Here is a 13,593-nt window from a genome sequence, read left to right as displayed (position 1 = left end):
ATTTGGTTTGGTTATGTATTGATCTCAGTTGTAGGTGTAGAGGAGTTTGACTCATTTAAATTATGTAGAACATATGGTGTTTCCATTTTGGTTTTAGGGGTTTTTTCTTTTGTTGAACTTGACTAGTTGAAAGGACCTGTAGTCATTGGGTTTTCATCAACAAAGTTATAACACCCCATTTAGAAGTATTGTCTTCTAGGGAAAGATGTTACTTATTAGGCCACTTAAACATGCTTACAATTTTTTAAATAAAAATGAAATCTAATAAATTTGTTAAATAAAAGGCCAAATAACGATTCGCAAGCATTGAGTAGCAAGGGCATTTTCATCTTTTTAAGTTTTTATTTTATTCAAATTTCATTTATCTACTAGACTACACATGTTATGATTTTTAGTTTACATTTCATGATTTGACATCTTTTAAATGCATCTGGTTTAATAAATGAGGTTTTTATTCAGCTACTTAATGAATTTATTACTTGTTTTAAATTAAATACATACTCAAAATAGACAATTTAGTGATATTTTCTTCCAAAGGGCAGTACTTCTAGAGGAGGTGTTACATATGCATGCATCTCGAGCCTCATATCCTTTTAACTTTGTTATAACTTTCATCTAAATTATGTCTTGTGTCTTCTTAAAACCTTATCTTTTAGGTACATTAGGTACTACTACGTACCTAGGATCATTATACTGTCTATCAGGATGATCTCTTAATCTCTAACATAGTTTCCTTTCTCTTTCTTTATTCTACCCTTCTTACATAAGCATGTTCTCTAGGATACACAGGTATGTATCCTGTTTTAGTCATACACGGCTTGCTCTGCTCATGGCCTCTCCTTGTGTAAGCAAAATCAACAATACAAAAGGGTGTTACTCATTAACACGGGCGTGTGCCCTCTTGATACTCAACATACTTTTTATTTTTAAGCTTATCTCAACCACTTTACTTATTAAGGGTATTTTAGTCATATCACCCTACCCATGATCGTGTAAAAGACATATACGGGAATACTTTGTGCCCTAGTTGACCGTTCAATGGTCAACAACATCTAATAATCATCAAAATTTTGGGAAGTCTTATCTAAATTTTGATCTTCATATACACGAGAGTGTGTCTTATACCACACAACCGTGTGTTGAATTCAAAAGCTAAAACACATACCTAATTATGAGAACCAAACAATCCTCTTAGGTTGTTTGTTGACTTATTTTATATTACAACATCTAACATACACAAAAAGACATCCAGAATAGCATGACATGCCTTTCTTTACACCATGTTTGCAAATCACAAATCTAACAGTTCATATCTTACCAATGTTTAACACAAAAGACCATTATCTAAAACCATATCATCAAATCAATCATAATATCACCACACAAAGACTCCAACAAAGGTTTATCAAACCTCATTATATATATATATATATATATATATATATATATATATACACACATGAATATATGTCAAACATCCTCATTACAAGAAATCATCAACTATGTAAACTAGAATCATTATACTTTAATCATTCTTTCACATATATAATAATATAGAATCAATTCTCAATTCACCATAAAACGCAAATCGTAGAAAGGTATAGAGTCCTACTTACCTTTTAACAAATATGTTGCAAAACAAAAGTTAATCATTGGACCTTCTTCTCTTTATGATTACCGCCAATCACCTCACCGAAAAGTGCCACTAGAGCTCTCACATGAAAGTTGGGAAGTCAAACTCTTATTCTCTTCTTCTCTCTACTCTTATTTATGCGTTTTAGATAGGGATAAAATTCTATAAATTGAATCAAACATGCCTTTTTCAAACTAAATTTGTGTAACATTATACACAAACATATGCCTTACCACACATGGTCGTGTATTGTGCAATTCAAATTTCACACGAAAATCACCCTATCTAGCAAGTGTGGCCTCTCCATACATGGTTATGTGTCACCTAAAAATCACACTTTAACATTTATTTCACTTTAAATCAATCATATATCCACGTACACATACAAAATAACTATTTTACCCTTGAGACATACCTATAGATGTTCCATAAGTTGAATGTCAAACTTTCAATTGGTGTATCATGTGTAATGTGGTCATGACTATGAGGTAAAGAAGTTGTATTTAGCTCAAAAGGAAAAAAAATTTCACAAAATAATCTCTTAAAAGAAAAAGTTTTCCCTTTTCTAAGTCATATACTTTATATCCTTTCTTACCATATGGATACCTAAGAAAGACACAACTGTGTGCTCTAGGGGAAAATTTATATCTCAATTTGTCATGATTGTGGGCATAACAAAGTGACCTAAAACTCTAAATCTTTCATAATTTGATGCCTTTTTTGAAAAGAACTTCATAAGGACTTTTAATCCTAAGAATTGAAGTTAGTAGAAAATTAATGAGGTACACCACGATCAAGACACACTCTCCTCAAAACTTTAAAGGTAAGTGGGCTTGGAAATGTAAGGCCTGGGTTACTTCAAGTATGTGAAAATGCTTACGTTCTACCCTCCCATTTTGCTGGGATGTGTCCACACAACATGTTTGAAGGTTAATTCTATGTGCAATTAGAAATTTCTCTATTGTGAGAAATTTAGTACCATTATAACTTTTTACGGCTTTGATATTGGATTAAAATTGTGTCTTTACATAATGGTAGAACATAACTAAAAAATCACAAGTTTTACTCATATTTTCATGAAAAAATCCAAGTGCACCTAGAATGATCATAAACTATAGTTAAAAAATAATATGTTCCATTCAAAGAAGGAATAAAATAGGCTCCCCAAATATTTGCATGAATAAAATTAAAAAAAAAAAACACATTGTGCATTACTAATTGGAAAAGAAGAACGACTTTGTTTTACCATATGGCAAGCATCACAAACATTAATTATCTTATTTAAAAAAGAAACATTCTACAATAAACAAAATTTATTGGTAGGTAAATGATTGAGGCACATATGTCATAAGGCTTCATCTCCTTGAGAGATACTCCAACCATCATTGTAGAATTCCTCTCTAATTGGTATACCTCATCTCAAAGTCTACCCTGATCAATTGGCATCCTTATATGTAGGTCCTAAAAAAATGCAAGAGTCAAGAAATAAAGCTATTGAATAATTAAGGTCACAGGTGGCTTTAATGATTGATAAAAGTTGCACTGAAAACCAAGAATAACAATGACATCTGTAAGTTTTATATTTAGTGTAATTTCACTTTTACCAATGTGGGATGCACGTAGTATGGATCTATCATGAATTTCAACATGCTTATAAGTGGAAGTGTGTTCAATCTCACTTAGTATCTTATTAATATCTATCATGTGGTCTGAAGCACCACTATCATCAACCTAGGTTTCATTCAATAACCAACATTTACCTGTAAAATTGGCCACTAACCCATTACCATGAAATTGCTTTTTACTAGGTGTTGTACCAAGCATGTGAGAAGCCTTGCATATTGGTTTTTGTCCAGGACAAAAGTGTGTGAATTCCTTGTGTCCATACTATCACCTTTTTGCTCATTTTATCCCTATTGTCCCCTATTTTTTTTTTTAATATTTGTTGAATTTCCTTGGCCAACACATCCTTGTCTAGCTTTGGTCTACCCTAAATTGTGACTTGTACCAACTCAATTATTCCTCAAATTTGAAGGGTAGCCAATGATCTTAAAGCACTTATCCTTGGTATGCCTCATCTTGTCACAATGGTCAGATTTTTTCAACATGCGACTGTCATTGTATTGTTTTCCTTTACCGCACCCCCTAAAGGCTCCTTTGTAATTTGAATTTGCAACAAAAGCTGCTCCATGTAATGCCAAGTTGGATACTGATTTCATCATAAAAATTTGATACTCTTTTTGTAAAGTAAGAGAGAAAATTTTGCTCAATGATGGAGATGGATCCTTAGATAAGATTTGTGAACTTAACTTATAAAAATTTCCATTCAAAAGAAGAAATTGATGCCCGTTTTTGATTTCTCTTAACTTTCAATATTCTTTTACTACCTCACGTTTACAACAAGGCAATGGACTATAACTTCCACTTCCTGCCATAGAGTTTTGAATTTGGTGAAGTACTGTATAATAGTCTATCCTTCTTAGGATAGATTGGATTAATCTTGTAAAGTTTGGATGCATTGCTTTGTCTATATTGCTCACACAACTCACTCCAAATCTCATAAGCAATGCCGACAAAAGTCAAACTCTCTTGAATCTCCTTTGATAGTGAGTTGCAAATCCATACCTTCACCATAGAGTCATTCTTTTTCCACAATTGGAACTTTGTTTTCTCCCTTATCATATTTCTACAAGGTTCCATCTACAAAAACCTTAGTTTCCCTTTGCAAACAATGTCGCCTCATTAAATTTCTCCATGAGAAAAAGTTTTCACTTGTGAACTAAGTTGGAACAAAAATAAGGTCAGGATGATCTAACGGGTGTAAGGCATATGGGTCAAGCACATGGTTCATTACAAGTGGTGAATCCATGACTCTGGTACCATAAAAAAATTTCATATTAGATAAAATTTCCAATGTCTCATTAAACAAGAAATATAGTCTTCTCAAGTAGGCAATAATATAATTATGGAAGCTAACTAGAACTAAGCCTAATAGGATGCTAATTAACTAAAATTAAGCCTAATAGAACGGCAAAGATAGGTCAAAGATATACAAAATATAAACTAAATAAATACATGATATTCTAGCTGAAGAAATATAATATATTCTCAAATATATATATATAAAAGTAAGATATTCTAACATATGATCTTAGCAATTTTCGCTCTAGAAACTAACAAATTTCTTTTGACATGAATATTGTTGTTATTTTTATTGCTTATTAAGGAGTGAGACAAAAATATGAATCAGTTAATTTAGTTTTTAATTTCAGCTTTTTGTTATGTATTCCGCCTAAAATCAACCTCATACTAGTTTAAAGTGTGCTTAGAAGCTGAACAATTTATATATAGCATTACAATAAAACTGATAGAGTTGGATACCCCAAAAAAAAAAAATCTATCTATCTGAAATTCCTAGAAAATTCTGAATTGGCCTGAGAAAGGGTTGAAAAAAAAAATTAAATTGATAATGAACTTGTGTCAAAATACTGGATAAATTTAAGATTTGACTTGTGTTTAAGTGAATAACTTCGCCTCAAATTGCGGTAATTTACATGAATTCCTACTTAAATTGTTAACAATTTTTTCATTTGGAATGATATTAGGGCCATGAAATCTAAGACCAAACACTATCACAATTTAAAGATTATTCAGACCGTAACATACGGCCGGCAATGGAGTTGGGTCTAATTATAGATAATTGACATTATAATCCCACCATGTTCTTATTATTGAAGACATTGTCTTCAATTGTACAAATCATGTTCCGCATGTCACAACAAGAATTCAAATTATCGAATAATTTGAAGACTTTTATAACCTCTACTGTATTTAAGACATATTCAGTGTTAATATAGGGCATGTATATCTGTTTAATATAACTTCTCATATAGATATATTTACTATTCAGTGCTGTATATTTTAGATTTATTTTAAATAATATAACTTCTCATATCTATTCAGTGTTAATAGATCTGTCAAATATTCATAGAGATGTCAATGGGTAGGGTCGACTCTGGCTTGGCCCATTGGGCTAATGGGTCGGGCCGGGCCCAAGGCCCAAACAGTACGGGCCTTCGGGCCGGGTCAGCCCATTGAAATATAAAGACACGGCCCATATAATAACAGGCCTTAATCGGGCCGGGTTGGGCTTTAATCGGGCCGGCCCGGCCCATTTAATCAATTTTTTTTTTAAATTTTAATTAAGATTTTTTAACATAAATTTTTTTCAATTATTAAAACCAATAATAGTATCCTGAATATTTTATTTATAATCTCTCACTTGTAGCGGAGGAATACCGTAGTTATATGATGAAAAATATTATAAATTGATAACATAGTACAAATAAATTAATTTACATACGGTATAAATTACAAAACATAAATAAAATATATCTACTATATAATATTTATCTACTCATCTTCTATATTTAAATCTCTGAATTCTTCAAAAATAAATAATTATTATTTATGAATTTAGATATTTTATAATATTTTGTAATTATAAAATTAAAATAAAAATGAAATTGTAAATATAAAGAATTATTATTCACGAATTTAGATATTTTTCGAAAGAGAGTTAATGAGATTAAAAATATAATGAAATAATTGAAATTGAGTGATTAAAAGATTTATAAATAAAAGTGAAAATAAAATAAAATAAAATAGATTTATTTAAAAAAAAAATTAAAATTATACAAAGGTTGCCCTTCTGCCTGATAGAGAAGCATAAATCTACTCAAATTTTTGTTGTGTTTCAGGCTGGACCTTCATTTAATCCAACCTAATTGACGTGTCTAAATACTCATCAATGTTACGTACTCAATTAATATTTAAATTTTGAAAATAATTTCTTCCTTTTTTGTATTTATCAGATCTACGATTTGTAATACTCAGATAGATTAATAATCGTGCAAGTTTAATTAAAGTTAGTGATCCATCACTTTAGAACGGTTGAGAATTTTCAAAAAAGGCGGCTATGACCTTTGAAACTTCTTTAGGTTCCTTCAATTATCCATTTAACTTAGCTTGCATGAATCGTTGTTTTCTACGTGTAATAAAATAAATATTAATTAAATAATATAATATATACATATTTTATATAAATTAGATATATAAAAAATTCTTTATTATATTATTAAGTTTTATTCTACTTTAAATTTAAAATAATTTAATTATATGATAATATATTATTTATATTTTTAAATTATATATAAAAATATATAAACATAATTTTATTAATATTAATTAGAAAATTTGAATCATATAAGCTATTTTATTAATATTTTTACTATTTTTAATACTAAACTTAACCATCATATTATTTTCATTTTTTACTTCAATTTATATCTTATAATTATGCATTTTGGTTTAACGTGTTTTAGTTGGATTGTTAATCTTACAAGAAAGAATCTTTTGAGGGGTAAGACTCACCATATCCCCCTACTTACGTATAATATTTTCTCCTTTTTATTTGAATCTAATCTTTCATTTTTGCCATTTTTTTTAACGGAATTTTATATTATATAAAAAAAAAAAAGAGAAATAGGACCATACTAAACATGTGCATTATAAATTTTGCACATGTTTATTTATATATTATCTATAATAGTAAGGTTTGGTATAGCAGTGACACTGCATAATTAAAGGATGATTAATTAGGTATAGTAGTGCTTGTTTAATTAGAAGAATGTGATTAATTGTTATGTAGTTGATTTGCCTGATTTAACGAGTTTTTTTTTTATTAATAAACGTCTAACGTTGCATGGGAAAAGACAAAACAATTAATCACAGTTTACAATGAGTGCTAAAATGACTAAAATACATTGGAAAAATAAAATTTAAAAATTGTATTAATTGCCATTGCATTTACTTTTAGGGCAGAATAACATTTTAATTTTCAGATAAAATTTAGAAGGACTCACTTTCATAGGTTTGATGACCTTAAACCTATGAAAGGTTTCCAAATTGTTTTTTTACTCCCCGAAATTCACTTTACTCGTAGTATAAATAGCTGAGAGATGTAGCAAAAGATCACAAGAGAAAGAATTAAGGCGACCTGAGAACACAAATAGACAGACAAAAATGGGTAAAAAGGAGATAGGCTTCATCTTAGGATTCTTATTTCTAGATGGGCTGCTTCTCTGCATAGCAACCGAAGTCCATTACTATGATTTTGTTGTAAGTGTTCTATTTTAGCAACCAAAGTTATTTTATCTTTCTTGTTTACCTAAGATATATAACAATTACAGATGTTTCATCTTTCTTATTATTTCTGCGCATGTTTTTGTAGCTAAAAGAAGCGAATTTTACAAAGATGTGTAGCACAAAAAGCATGCTGACTGTAAATGGAAGCTTTCCAGGGCCAACGATTCAGGCTCGTAAAGGGATACTATCTTCGTTAATGTCATCAATCAAGGAACATATGGTGTCACCATTCACTGGTTATAGCTACCTCCCTTTAAGATGATGAATCAATTGTTTCTGAGAAATTAGCTAAACAATTTCCTTTCAATTTATGCAGGCATGGAGTGAAGCAGCCAAGGAATCCATGGTCAGATGGACCTGAGAACATAACACAATGCCCAATTGCTTCAGGAACCAACTTCACCTATGAGGTGATATTGTCTAACGAAGAAGGAACTCTTTGGTGGCATGCTCATAGTGACTGGACTCGTGCCACCGTCCATGGTGCCATTGTTATTTTACCAGCTGCTGGAACTACTTATCCATTTCCTACGCCTTATAAAGAACAGACAATCATACTTGGTATTCAAATTTTACGTCTAATTATAATTAATTTGACGGAGTGCTATTGTTTAGTAATAATTTGCCAACTGCTACATATTATGTAGGATTTTTTACTTTGAATATTAATGTATTGGCAGCATCCTGGTTCAAGGGAGACGTGATGGCGATTATATCTAATTCAATCGCAACTGGAGCCAATCCAAGTATCGAAGATGGATTCACCATCAATGGCGAGCCGGGAGACTTATATGATTGCTCCAACGGTATAAAGGCTATATATATGATCTTAAATTAAAATCTAAAATGTGAAATTAAAAATTTAATTTTTAATACCTTAAAAGTACATAGGTGGTTGTGGAACTCTATTAAACAAGAGTTTATACGAATTCCCAAAATTATTTTAATGAAACCTTAAAGGAAAATTAATAATTTATTACTGAATATTAATATTTAATTGATTAAAATTAACGGAGAGAGGAGGTTTGTGTGGGAAAAAATTAGTTTGAAGGGCAACATAGATATCTAACTTTGGAAGTGAAACTAAAAATTTCACTTAAAAATTTGTCTTTTTTTTTTTTTTTCAATTTTCACTTTACATATAATCTTTCCTGATAACGATAATTTTAAATTGCAGAGACAACCTATCGCCTCTCAGTTGAATACAATGAAACTTATCTTTTTCGTATTGTGAACGCTGTGATGAATGAGGAACAATTTTTCGGAATCGCCAACCACAGTCTCACAGTTGTTGCGCGAGATGCAGCATACATAAAACCAATAAACACCACTTATATAATGATCACTCCTGGACAAACAATGGACATTTTGTTCACAGCAAACCAAAATCTCAGCCACTACTACATGGCTTCTTCTCCTTACCATGATAGTGTTGTCACATTTCCCAACTCCACCGCCACCGCAATTGTTCAATATGAAGGCAATTATTCCGCCCCTTCATCCCCTTTCTTCCCAACTCTTCCTGCTTACAATGACATAGATGCTGCACAAAACTTCACTGGAAGCATAAAAAGCCTAGCAAATAATGAATATCCCATCGATGTTCCAAAAAATATCACCACACAAATCTTTATAACGGTTTCTTTAAACCGATTATTATGTCCCAACAGCTCGTGTGATACCGATTCCGGTGATAGGACAGCTGCCAGCTTAAATAATGTTAGTTTCGATACTCCTCAAATTGATATACTGCAAGCATACTACGGGTAAGAGCTTTAAATTATTTACATTATGTTAGTCAATTTTGCGATATTGTAAAAGCATAATTTTTCTTGTAGGAGTTTGAATAATGTTTTCGACAGAGATTTCCCAAGTGTGCCACCCTTTTTTTTCAACTTCACAGGAGATGTGTCGAACGTATCAGCTTACACAGCCCAGGGGACAAAGGCTAGGATGATTGATTATGGTGAAGCTGTTGAAATTGTGTACCAAGGGACTAATCTCAGCGCTGCTTCAAGTCATCCATTGCATTTACATGGTTTCAGCTTCTATCTCGTCGGCACAGGCTCAGGGAATTTCGACAATGTGACTCATCCACTCACTTATAATTTGGTTGATCCACCCGAAGTTAACACCTTTAATGTTCCTAAGAATGGATGGACTACAATTCGATTTCTTGCTAATAATCCTGGTAATTAATATCTTTGCCCTTAATTCAAGTTGTTTAATAAAAAAGTTGAGACTATCCCTATAAGTTTTTCTCATGTTTCCTTATAAACTTTAGCTGACAATACTTCTCTCTTTGTCATTTGTTGTTGATGAATTTTAATTTACAACAGGAGTCTGGTTTATGCATTGTCATTTGGAAAGGCATGCAACCTGGGGAATGGATACAGTTCTTATTGTAAGGAACGGCTCTACTACAGAAATGTCGATGCTACCACCTCCTACTTACATGCCGCCTTGTTCTTAGTTATTCATATTTTTATAATAAATTTGCTTGTGTTTAAGTAGTCTATAAAGTCATTGGACTTGCAATGTACCAAAAGAATTCAAGAATTAATGTCTTTTGGGAACAATTTTAGCTTCAATAAAGTGGAATATAATTATCGACAGATCTTATATAATCCTATTTTGTAATAAATAATTTGTATTTCGTAAATGAATTATTTTCCTCTCTTAAATTGCGGTAATATACGTGATTTTCTTAACTTTAATTCACCTAAAATGACTCCTTAGTGCTAACTGTGGCAAGGGGAAGGTCAAAATATCAACAATTTTCATTTGGACGTATTATGCAGATCAATTCACATTTTTTTTTTTTTTTGGGGTGAAATAAAGACTAAGAACGTTTCAAGTATTAAGTTTTTCAAAAGTCTGTTACGTCCGTTAACTAAATGTTGCAGAGGTGTTGAGCAGAAGGCTCCTTTACAAACGGAAGATTAAGTTTTCAAAAGTCGTTTGTTACCTGTTTTGGGTTTTAAAGATCAACTAGTTTAGGTAAGAAGAGCCGGGTTTTGTTAGTTCTTATGAATGTCTGGATGATAAAATGTAAATAAATTATATTTATGATATAGTCAACCTTCTGAATTATATATAAATTTGTATCTATCATAGATATTATATAAAGGAATATAAATTAATATAATTAATATATAACAATATAAAAAAATAAAATATATATTTAAAATATCTGACAACCTAAAAATTATATCTTTAAAATATATTTTAACATAGAAAAATATATATTTAAAATATATTATAATATCTTCTAATACCCCTTAAACTCAAGTAGACAAAGAATTTGTTTAATTTAGTTTATAATGCAAATCAAGAGGTGATGGTGTCATTGACAAAATGATGATACGGATATGATAATGTGAACGTGTCAAACTAAAACTCATCTTTTAATAAAGGTAATGGTGTAAGTATGTTAAATTAAAAACTTATTTTTTTTGTAAAGATAAAGACATGAGTGGACAGAAATGTTTGACTTTGATGTTATAATAAAATGTAAATAAATTATATTTGGGATATATTCAACTATATAAATGATATATTTATTTTTACCTATCAATATATAATAATATAAAAAAGAAAAACATGTATTTAAAAATATATATTTTGTGTTTCTTTGCGTAAAATGTGTTGGCGGACATGTCAAGGCCACAAGAATGGCCAAACTTGCATGTTGAGCTGTATAAAACTATTGAATATTTGACCATAAAACTATTGAATATTTGAGCCTAGCCAGGCTGTGTGAAACGAAGAAAAGGGCGAAGAAAGAAGATCTTGATTTGATTGTACGGGAGAAAATGAGACTAAAAACAAAAGGGTTGAATGCCACGTGTAATAAATCAGGGGCCATGTCGGTGTTGAGGTTGGGTAGGGGGAAGCTGAGTTTGGGCGCGTGTTGGATATTGATAAGGTTGAACGGTAAGAGTTTGAAACAGATGTGAAATATATAATATAAAATGTTAAAAAAATTTAAGATGAAACAATTAAAATAGACGAAGAGAAAGTTTTATTTTTATTTTTAAATAATAAATAGGCGAAAGGACTATTTTTCATACAAGGTTTGACAAAATAGTATTTTTTATCTTTTAAGTCTAAAAAAGTTATTCTTTTACCCATATGTTAAATTTATTAAAAACAAATATTAAATTTCTTTTTTTAAATTGTTAAAAAGAAAAAGAAAACCCTCAAACTTAATAAATTTTTACACTAAAATTTTATTAAATAATTTCTTGTACCATTATAATTTTAATTTCTATTTGAAATAATTAAAAAAAATGTATTAGTATAAGTATAAATAATGATATCAAAGACATATAATTATATATTTGTTGAGCAAACAAACTTTTGAAAATGTTATGGGTGTCAAAAAATATTTTCAAGAGGTCTTAGATATTCGAAAAAACTTCAAAAGTGTTTTTAAAGTTTTTGAAATTTTTTGTTGCCCCTTGATAATTGAAAAAATATTAGTTGCACCCTAAAGAATTGTACTGAAGCTATAATACAATAAATTATGAGTATAAATATTATACTAAAAAATTATTGGAGCTATAATATATTGTCACGATATGTGAGGTGAATATGATAATTTTTGAAACAAGATATAGGAAAATATCTATTTGCTCTTGTTAGATTTTATAAAATGATAGTTACACCACCATTAAATTATGCATAATTTATCCAACATCGGTGCTATTGTAATATTGTGATTCATAGGGCCAAAACAATAGTTAATTACAAACCAATTATAATATTTGCACAAAATAATAAAAATACTTTTAAATAAAATTATATATATTAACAAATTGTACACTCTTAGGGTGACAATTTATAATTGGGTAATATGATTGCTTACTTTTTCTTTCACCTCAAAAATAATATTGTTCAACATTTTTTTACTATTAAAACTAAAAACTAACTTTAATATATTAGCAAGACAAAAGGAATATCTTTGAATTTGATTATGATTAAACAAGAAACACTTAAAAGAATAAAATTATGTATATATATTTTTGACATATTTAAAAGTGCGTATATATAATATTGCTCCACTTAAAAGCATAAATTATCCATGTCTATTTTACCACTCAAAATTTAAATTTAATTGGAATTAGAGTTATGATTTTTTTTTTAAGTTGTCATCTATTTTCAGTAATTTTAAGTGAATAAAAAAAGTAAATTTTACGACTTAAAATCTAAAATCTAAAAAACTTTTAGTAAATACATAAATTTCATTAATAAGATTCATTATTATTTGATTAACTAGATTCTTGAATGTTAAATCTGAAATTTTATATTAGGAGATATTATAAATATATTATTTCTTTGGTTAGGAGATATTCTAAATATATGTTATTCCTTTTTATATTATTGTATATTGATTATATTGATTTATATTTTTTTATATAGAATCCATGTTAGGTTTAAATTAATGTATCATTCATATAGTTAAATATATCATAAATTCAATTTATTTATATTTTATCATAATATCGGAGCCGATTATTCCTGTCAGTATTCATTGGTTCTGATACATTCACACCTTTACATATGTGAAAAATGGAAATATGAGTTCATTAATTTGACTCACTCACGCTTTCACTTATGTGAAAAGTAAAATAATGAGTTTATCAATTTGACCCACTTACGCTTTCATTTATGTGAAAAGTGAAAAGTGAAAAGATGAGTTTATCAATTTGGTCTACTCACGTCTTTATTTTTGTGGAAAGATGAGTTGT

General features: G+C 29.6%; 1 pseudogene; it reads left to right on the top strand.

The window, feature by feature from the left end:
• The first annotated feature begins 7,652 nt into the window (after positions 1-7,652).
• LOC123230054 lies at positions 7,653-10,455 on the top strand (annotated as a pseudogene).
• Positions 10,456-13,593: the final 3,138 nt, after the last annotated feature.

Source organism: Mangifera indica, chromosome 11 (genome assembly GCF_011075055.1).
Source record: "Mangifera indica cultivar Alphonso chromosome 11, CATAS_Mindica_2.1, whole genome shotgun sequence".
NCBI classification, from domain to species: Eukaryota; Viridiplantae; Streptophyta; class Magnoliopsida; order Sapindales; family Anacardiaceae; genus Mangifera; species Mangifera indica.
This window is presented reverse-complemented; position numbering and strand designations above follow the sequence as displayed.